General features: G+C 43.2%; 2 long non-coding RNA genes across 2 annotated transcripts; both read right to left on the bottom strand.

Annotated features, from left to right (window-relative positions):
• Positions 1-4,359: 4,359 nt before the first annotated feature.
• On the bottom strand, positions 4,360-9,289 carry LOC117191219. Its single transcript, XR_004473973.1, has 3 exons — positions 8,921-9,289; positions 8,502-8,863; positions 4,360-4,460 (listed from the first exon to the last, which is right to left on the bottom strand). It is a non-coding gene; the product is annotated as an uncharacterized LOC117191219 (long non-coding RNA).
• LOC117191218 lies at positions 4,826-7,604 on the bottom strand. Its single transcript, XR_004473972.1, has 3 exons — positions 7,420-7,604; positions 5,004-7,342; positions 4,826-4,945 (listed from the first exon to the last, which is right to left on the bottom strand). It is a non-coding gene; the product is annotated as an uncharacterized LOC117191218 (long non-coding RNA).
• Positions 9,290-9,532: the final 243 nt, after the last annotated feature.

Below are 9,532 nucleotides of genomic sequence, written 5' to 3'. Positions count from 1 at the left end.
TGAATTTAGTGCGGCTCATTAAGCCGGACAGTGTCAGTCATGTGTGTGTGTGTGTGTGTGGCTGGCTGTGTCTGCGCGAGCGTGTGCCAATGGATTTTCATTCAAACTTCATTAAGTTGGAATTGATGAAGAGAGGAAATTGCTGGGGCCATTGTCATTCTCACTGTCATTGCAGACAGAATTTTCAGTGCCTAACCATTGTTGTTGCCCCCATGTATAATAACGTCACGACAGGCATTTGTCAACGTTTTTCAGGGACCAGAAGCAGGATCAGGACTTGTACCACCACAGCTAGGACCAAGCTGGTCTAGGCTTTAAATGAGCGCGCTCATTAAGAAAATTAATGTTTGGGATTCATTAAAAGTGTCAAAGTGCGAACACTAAAAATATATAAAATCCCAAGGACTTTTTCGGCGGGAGGAGCAGTGGCATAACGAAGCCAACGTCTTTGTCGTTCGCCGATTTTATTAACAAACAAAACATTAAAGGCTCATAAAATGTTGATACAGCATAGGGCGCGGGGCGCTGGGCATGGAAACAGCCGCAGCGTCAGGATGGTGGATCAAAGGCTTTGTTCTTGGCTGCTCATAAAACTGTCTCATATTGGCGGATCAAGGACTGACGTGCAGACACCCACTGTATATATGTACATATATGTTCATATATTGTATATCTTGTCGGAGCATCTCATAAAACTAAACCGCAATTCAGCAGTAAATTCTTTTCTTCTTCTATTCTCTCTTTTTTTTTTTTGGTCAGGTCTCCGTTCATCCGCACGACGGATGTCTGTGAAAATGCTACAATTTTATGCGCCCATAAAATGCGTAAAAATTGTTTTTATTATAATTATTATGTTATGCATGGTGATAAGGCAAGTTTATTGCACTGCCTCATAAAAGTGGAGACCTCTATGAAGTGATGATGCTGTCGAACTTTAGTCGCTTGTCGCTCACTCCCCCAGTGCTAACAGCATATCCATTGCCGTTGCCGTTGCCATTGCCGTTGCCATTGCCATTGCTCGTTGCAGCTTATCTTTGCCAGATTTATAATGGAAAATTATTTTAGATTTTCTCTTAACTTTGTGCCATTTGAAACAATGACAGTTCGGAGTCAACTGCGGAGTCAACAACCTTCTCCGCTGCAGCTGCAGCCTGGCCTTGCCTTTCCTGCGTCGAGGGGTTACATGTCACGCACTGGCAAATGCTTAACGCTCCCCAGCGCACATACACACACACACACACACACTAACGCGATGACGCAGATGCGAACCCTTGGGGCTACGCATACGGGCTGGTAATGAAGAGACTGCGAGTGTTCAGTCCCCCGCCGCCAATGTGTGCAGATCTGCTGGTTAACATAGTAGAAACCATATTTCCAGAGAAAGTGGCAGCCCAGAGGGTGATGGATAGAATTCCGCCACCTGAAATAGAAGCCACCACGGGAGCAGAAGTCCTCGAAGCTCTACAACGGATCAAGAACGGCAAAGCACCAGGACCTGATGGGGTCCCAAATGCCTTTCTCCGCACGGCTATTGAGACCAATCCACAAATGTACGTGGATTTATTCAATGCGTGCATGTCCGAAGGGACCTCCCCCAGACCATGGAAGCGACAGCGGCTAGTCCTCTTATCCAAGGGGAACAAGCCGACCGAGGAGCCATCATCCTATAGACCACTCTGCATGCTCGACACAGTGGGTAAGATCCTCGAGCGCATAATCCAAACCAGGCTGGAGAAGGCAGTAACGCGTCAGCTCTCACCGAGACAGCTCGGGTTTCGCAAAGGCAGGTCCACGGTGGACTTAATCGGCGAGGTATGTGAGATAGCAAAGCGAGCTATCGATGGCACCCGATGGATGTACGGGCCCAAAGAGTATTGCATAGTGGCAACACTCGATGTCCGAAATGCATTCAACTCTGCCAATTGGGATCACATACTAGAAGAATTGAGAAACTTTCAAGTACCGCCGTATCTGCAGAATATCATTGCGGACTACCTAAGAGACCGAGTGCTCATATATGAGACGGATAAGGGGACACGTGAGCACCAAATCACTGGAGGAGTTCCCCAAGGATCGGTCCTCGCCCCGCTGCTGTGGAACATCATGTATGATGGAATCCTCAAGATGGATATGCCAATGGGCGCCACGGTGATAGGCTTTGCCGACGACATAGCAATAGTCGTAGTGGCAAAACAGAAAGAAGCGGCGGAAGAAATCTGCAACGACGCGGTAGAGAGAGCCAGAACATGGCTATCAGGGAGGGATCTCTCATTAGCCACCCACAAAACGGAGGCGGTGCTCATAAGCAGCAGGAAAGTAGTGGAGACGGCCACGATCCGAGTAGGAGACTGCACTATTAGCTCCAGTCCAAGCCTGAAGTACCTGGGGGTCATGATTGACCACAGACTCAGCTTCAAGCATCACATGGCGTATGCAAGCAGCAAAGCAGGAAAGACGGCAGTGGCCCTATCCCGCATCATGGCCAACACAGGAGGCCCGAAACAGCCAAGGCGATAGCTACTAGCGAGCGTAGTTGGCTCAACGCTAATGTACGCTGCACCAATATGGGTTGATGCAATGAAGCATAAAACATATGCCCGAGAATGCAACGCAGTCCATAGGTTGTGTGCCCTGAGGGTGTGTTGCGCATTCAGAACGGTATCCCAAGACGCCGCACTAGTGGTAGCAGGAATGATTCCCATCCATCTGCTGGCAAGAGAAGCCGCAGGAATCAGGGCACAGCGAACCCTGGGGACTACGGACCAGGACACCAGAGGTGCCTTAAGGCAGCGCACAATCCTGCAATGGCAAGATTCGTGGGATAACAGCAGCAAAGGGCGATGGACCCATAGGCTAATCCCAGACCTGAAGAGTTGGCTGAACCGTAGCCATAGACAAGTGGAGTATCACCTGACACAACTGCTGACAGGACACGGTTGCTTTAAAACCTACCTGCATAGGTTTAAGCACGAGGACGACCCCTTCTGCGTGGTCTGCGCAGGGGTCATCGAAGACGCAGAGCACTGCTTCTTCGAATGTCCAAGATTTCGGCAAGATCGAGAGGATCTAAGCAACAAGCTTGGAAGAATGCCAGCGGTGACAAACCTGGCAGAATGCCTGCTGGAGTCGGAAGGAAACTGGGCCGCGATTAGATTAGATTAGAGCACGCAATGCAAGGAGATAAAGGATAAAGGAGATTATTAAGAGAAGAGCCCTACGGGCATCTCCCCCCTGCGAAGTAATATCTCGCGACAGTACCGCCGGGATCCGGGATAGGTGTGGTTGGTTTTAGAGTGGTTAGAGTCCCTCACTTCGGCTTCGGCTGAGTCGGCATGAAGCTTTCCTGTAGTCACACAACAAGAACAAAAAAATATAAAAAATAAAAAAAACACACACACTAACGCAGAGAGAGGGAAAGATAGAGGGATGCACCATGGCAATTTTATGTGCTGGCAGGACGCAGGACGAGTCTCCAGTTAAAGTTTCTGGCTCATTAGTAGAATGCTTAAAATATATTAAATGTGTGCAACTTGAGGGTCCTTCTACGCTCGGTTGAGCCACCGCTTAAAGCTCCATCAAGATAGTTCCAGTTATAGATATAAATTGCAGCTTTTGCTCCCCCTTTTTGGCTGTGTTAATTTCCCAATCAGAGTCGTATGCGTAATGTGAGGCTGAGAAATGATTATGTATTGGTCATGCTGCTGCTCTGCTCCTTACAGGGCCTAGCAATTGCAACAATCAATATTTTATTGTTGTACAAATATAGAAGGAAAGGCGGAGTAGCTGATGGAAGGCGGGTGATTCATGTCCCCATCCACATAAGCCACATACCACAAGCCACAAAGGCAGCAACTTAAAAGGCAGTCGACAAAGCCGTAGCGCCCAGGGCTGACCAGAACTGGGCAGAGCAGAGTCGAGCCAAGGCAAATAAATGAACGGCGTAATTATTGCTGATGCCGACGCCGGAACGAGGCCAAAATGTCACGTACTGGCAATAAAACGCTGCTAATTTACGATGCCCCGGATGTAATGTGTCCCGGTGTTCTGGTGTGGTAGCTTTCGAGACGCATTCCACAAACTAGACAACTTGCATAGATGTTATGGTTAGCACTGTGTGGGATCTTTCGGCTAGGGCTCGTCGGATGGGGGGATCTTTCAGTTGTTCCAGCTAAACACATACAAGAGATTCTGGTGCTAACCTGGCCGTTAGGTGTTATAAAAATCAAATCAATAGTGCCATATGCATCGCCGCACGGAGTTAGGTCTTGTAATCTCAGCGTTTACCCACCCTACCATGTTAACTCTGCTCGCCTATTTCTTGTGTTAACCCTTAAACCTCTATATGTTCCCCCTTCCCAATTTCATGTTGATCAATCTTCAGTGTATTTTCATATTTTAACTCCACTCCAACTAACAACCATCCTCAGCATCACCTCAAATCTTCATAACATCTTATTTATCTACAGTTACATCAACTTAATTTTAGGGGTTTTTTTATATATATATAAAGAGGAGAAAAGTTTAGAAGAACAAATCAAATTATAAGCAAAGCGGTGTTTTTCTTACTTTTAGAGGTAGCTTACGTTTGGTTTTCCATCGCTGCAACAGGCCTGCATGCATCGATGTGTCCTAGATTAGATTATAATGTACAAAATTTAAATGCAAAAAAAATAATAATAATAGCAATAGTAGCTACGGTTGAATTCAGTGTGTGTGTGTGTGTGTGTCATTCCTTTTCCTTGAAGACATCCGATATGGATATGTATGTGCCTATCCAGGCCACGACATAGAATTTCAGAGGCAACTGTATGTCCTCTGCAAAGGTCAAAAATAAGGTTGATCGCAAATTTTCGTTGTGCGGCAGAAGTTTGACCTCCGTTGGATAACTTTCGTCAATATTAAATTACACTGGAGAAACCGAGATCGACTGGCAAAGCTCAGACCCCTTTTGGCGAAGAAAAATTTTATCAGCCACATGTCAAAGCGGGGGGTTATGTAATTACCGTTTGGGGCTTGAAACCGGGTTTATCCTTGAGAACACTGATCTTAATTTTTGGGGCAGCTTGGCATGTGCACCCTACTTTCGACGATTTATTGATTTCAATTTTTCTTTTTTTTTCAGACACGTGTATAACCTTTTATTCTTTTCTTTTCTTTTATCTCGCCGTACCACCAAACTGACCTTCCACAATTTAGTTCCATGGATCGAATGATCCAGCGCTTGAGCTTTGATTTTGTTTCTTCATCCCATTCTAAAGCACAAGGGCTAGATAACCCACCAAGATAACCCAAAGCTCGCTCTCTCGTCAAAAGCTTTCGCTTTATTCCCGTTTATTCCCTTGCATGCAGATAAGCTACAGCTCTGTGCACACAAATAAGTCCATCCAAATATGGGCCGTCACACCACAGGTTATTTTTAAGCTGTTCTACTTGTTCAAAATAAGCTAGAAAACGGTCATCTTTTAAGTTACGCACTTTTGTAGGTCTTTGGCATGGAACTTTCCTATCTGTTGACCATCTTCTTCTAATTCATAACAGTGGTTACCAAACTTTCGAACTACAGTTGCCTTCAAGAATTTAGGAGCTAATTTTGCATTAAATGCCTTGATCTTGTTACTTTTGTTTCGTCTATAGACGTGTTCGCCGAGTTCGAACGTAACGTATCTTGTGCGCAAATCGTACGTTCTCTTATTGGTTTGATATGCCTTTTTTACATCAACAATCGAATCTAGACTCAGCGATATACCCCTCATTCTATCTTTAACTTTTCTTATAAAGTTACGAAAACGAACGGTATTTCTCTTAGTTAGGACACAACTGGGTTTTTTAACTAAATCGCTACAAAATATTTTTTCTCTTATTTCTTCATAGTTTCGAAGTCTTATATGATACGGGACTATTGGATATAATTTACCTTGAATATTTTTAGAATTTAAATATTTAGGAATTATATTGACTTTCGGACAGTAAGAAGAAGAATGCTCTTTATTTAATGCTGAGGATTTGAGCGGTAACTGCTGTTCTTGTTGCCGCTCAACCGTCGGTTTTCCTGACAGGTTTCACAATTTGGTCTTATTATATTTTCAGCTCCGCAACCTAAGCAAAATATCTTCTTATCAGATTGGCAATCTGCGTGTTTATGGCCAAACCTGCGACAATTCCAGCAATGAATCTCTTCTAAGGCTCTAGTTCTTTTTAGTTCGCAAATTTCTTGCTCTCCTAGATGGTTATCTGAACGTTCTTGGTCATACTCCAATGCATTAATTTGCTTTCGTGTGTTTGCTTTCGGGTTAGCGGTGTTATACTCCTCACTAAAAGCTTCTCGTCTAAGGACTAATTTTCTCAACTGGCTAACCGAATTGATTTCTATATAGAACAACTCCTTTCTCATAAACGGTCTCAGATTTCGTTTCAGAATTGACGTTAGTTGACTCTCGCTAATAGGGTATTGTAAGCGATCTACTAAATGCATAACTCCGTTATGAAATTCATCAAAACTTTCGCTGATTTGCTGCTTGCGATCTCTTATCAATTCTCTCACGTCATCGTCAGATAGCGGTTCAAGAAAATATGAATTCAGCGACTTACAAAGATCGGACCAGTTTACTCTGTCTACAGTGCGTCTGTATCTCCAGAACCATTCACTTGCTCGGCCACTAAAGAGAATATGAATGTGTTCGCACAATACTTCAAAGTTTCCTCGTAAGCTATCATTTGTCAAAGCTGTAATCATGTATAGCCATTATACTGCACTTTCAAGCTACTAATCAAATTTGCTACTTTTCCCACATCGCGACTTAGATTGAAACTACCATTTCTCTCCGGTAGATTGTTACTATTTCTATATTCATTGGGTATGAAGGTGGGTACGTCTCTTTCTAGATTAAGTGACGAAGCTCTAGTAGTTCTTCTTCCCCAATCAGGTTCATTGTTATTTCCATTATCATCTGCATTGGTATGGAAGTTAGGTATTGCATCCGTTCTTCCTGCCGAGATCATGGACTGCATTTGACTAATTTGCGAAGTTATTCGATGATCTACCTGTGATACTATTCTCTGCTCTAAGAAACCTACATCTTGGTTTGGGTTATCCGCAAAAGCAGAATTAGACAATACGTTACTGTTATCCTCGAGATCTACTATCTCATTTGATTGCTGCGACTGTCTCTTTTTCTTCTTTTGACTATTAGTTAACAGAATCCTCTCCAAACTATTTGTTTCCAGGTTCAGATTGTGGTCGGCAACATTTTCGGAAAGAACCTCTAATAAACTGTTTCTTGTAACATTGTTTTGACATGTTGGGCAAGATCGCGACTTATCAAGCCAATTCAAAATGCATGTTCTATGGAAAATATGTTTACATCGTGTTATGAGTTTTAAATCCAATGAAATCATTGGGTGTGATCAGACTCTGCAAACCTGTTCATTATTTGTGGATGTGGTCATATCTAAGCTTCGTCTTACGGCCATGGTGCACACACAAATCAATCTTTAAGAATTTTACCGAATAAATGCTCGGAAATGTCATGGAACATACAAAGATTATGGCAATACATATCACACCATGACTTGTTCCCAAAATATACTATTAAAAAAAAATATTGTCTTCAACACGAGCTGAGGCTTCAGAAAAAAAATATACCAATTGTTCCGGGCAGCAAGATTTAATGACTAGCATTCTAAATCTTAAAGATTTCCACAGACATTAATACAATTTTTTTCCACTTAGCTCCTGGCACGCATATAGACCCGATGCTCCCTCATCGTTTCGGACAGAATGGACTGTGACTTGCACCAACCATTGCAGTTTTCCAGAAAGGAAACAAAAGCAAAAATTCTATATGCTGACAATAACTGAGACACAAAGTTTTGTTACGGTTGTTGTTGTATCGTGCCCCACGTTGGGCGCCACTTTTGTAATGTGTCCCGGTGTTCTGGTGTGGTAGCTTTCGAGACGCATTCCACAAACTAGACAACTTGCATAGATGTTATGGTTAGCACTGTGTGGGATCTTTCGGCTAGGGCTCGTCGGATGGGGGGGATCTTTCAGTTGTTCCAGCTAAACACATACAAGAGATTCTGGTGCTAACCTGGCCGTTAGGTGTTATACAAATCAAATCAATAGTGCCATATGCATCGCCGCACGGAGTTAGGTCTTGTAATCTCAGCGTTTACCCACCCTACCATGTTAACTCTGCTCGCCTATTTCTTGTGTTAACCCTTAAACCTCTATATGTTCCCCCTTCCCAATACCCCTGTATAGTTATTCTACTCCAATTTCATGTTGATCAATCTTCAGTGTATTTTCATATTTTAACTCCACTCCAACTAACAACCATCCTCAGCATCACCTCAAATCTTCATAACATTTTATTTATCTACAGTTACATCAACTTAATTTTAGGGGTTTTTTTATATATATATAAAGAGGAGAAAAGTTTAGAAGAACAAATCAAATTATAAGCAAAGCGGTGTTTTTCTTACTTTTAGAGGTAGCTTACGTTTGGTTTTCCATCGCTGCAACAGGCCTGCATGCATCGATGTGTCCTAGATTAGATTATAATGTACAAAATTTAAATGCAAAAAAAATAATAATAATAGCAATAGTAGCTACGGTTGAATTCAGTGTGTGTGTGTGTGTGTGTCATTCCTTTTCCTTGAAGACATCCGATATGGATATGTCTGTGCCTATCCAGGCCACGACATAGAATTTCAGAGGCAACTGTATGTCCTCTGCCAAGGTCAAAAATAAGGTTGATCGCAAATTTTCGTTGTGCGGCAGAAGTTTGACCTCCGTTGGATAACTTTCGTCAATATTAAATTACACTGGAGAAACCGAGATCGACTGGCAAAGCTCAGACCCCTTTTGGCGAAGAAAAATTTTATCAGCCACATGTCAAAGCGGGGGTTATGTAATTACCGTTTGGGGCTTGAAACCGGGTTTATCCTTGAGAACATTGATCTTAATTTTTGGGGCAGCTTGGCATGTGCACCCTACTTTCGACGATTTATTGATTTCAATTTTTCTTTTTTTTTCAGACACGTGTATAACCTTTTATTCTTTTCTTTTCTTTTATCTCGCCGTACCACCAAACTGACCTTCCACAATTTAGTTCCATGGATCGAATGATCCAGCGCTTGAGCTTTGATTTTGTTTCTTCATCCCATTCTAAAGCACAAGGGCTAGATAACCCACCAAGATAGCCCAAAGCTCGCTCTCTCGTCAAAAGCTTTCGCTTTATTCCCGTTTATTCCCTTGCATGCAGATAAGCTAGAGCTCTGAGCACACAAATAAGTCCATCCAAATATGGGCCGTCACACGGACTGGTCCTGGAGTTTTACCAACTCGAGAAGTTGTTGGCCGGACTACGGAATGTTTCACATAACGGCAGCTGCATAGAAATGGCCATCAAATTGAAGGCGGACCCATCGAAAATGCCAATAATCAGACGCAGAGGAGGGCCTAATGCGCATTAGCCGAAAGACATCGTGTCCGTGCCCCCACCGCCTGCATTAGCGATATTAAAATGGA

The sequence above is a fragment of the Drosophila miranda genome, assembly GCF_003369915.1.
Source record: "Drosophila miranda strain MSH22 chromosome Y unlocalized genomic scaffold, D.miranda_PacBio2.1 Contig_Y1_pilon, whole genome shotgun sequence".
In the NCBI taxonomy this organism is placed as follows: domain Eukaryota; kingdom Metazoa; phylum Arthropoda; class Insecta; order Diptera; family Drosophilidae; genus Drosophila; species Drosophila miranda.
Note: the sequence above shows the minus strand (reverse complement) of the source record. Positions and strands in the feature narration are given on the sequence as shown.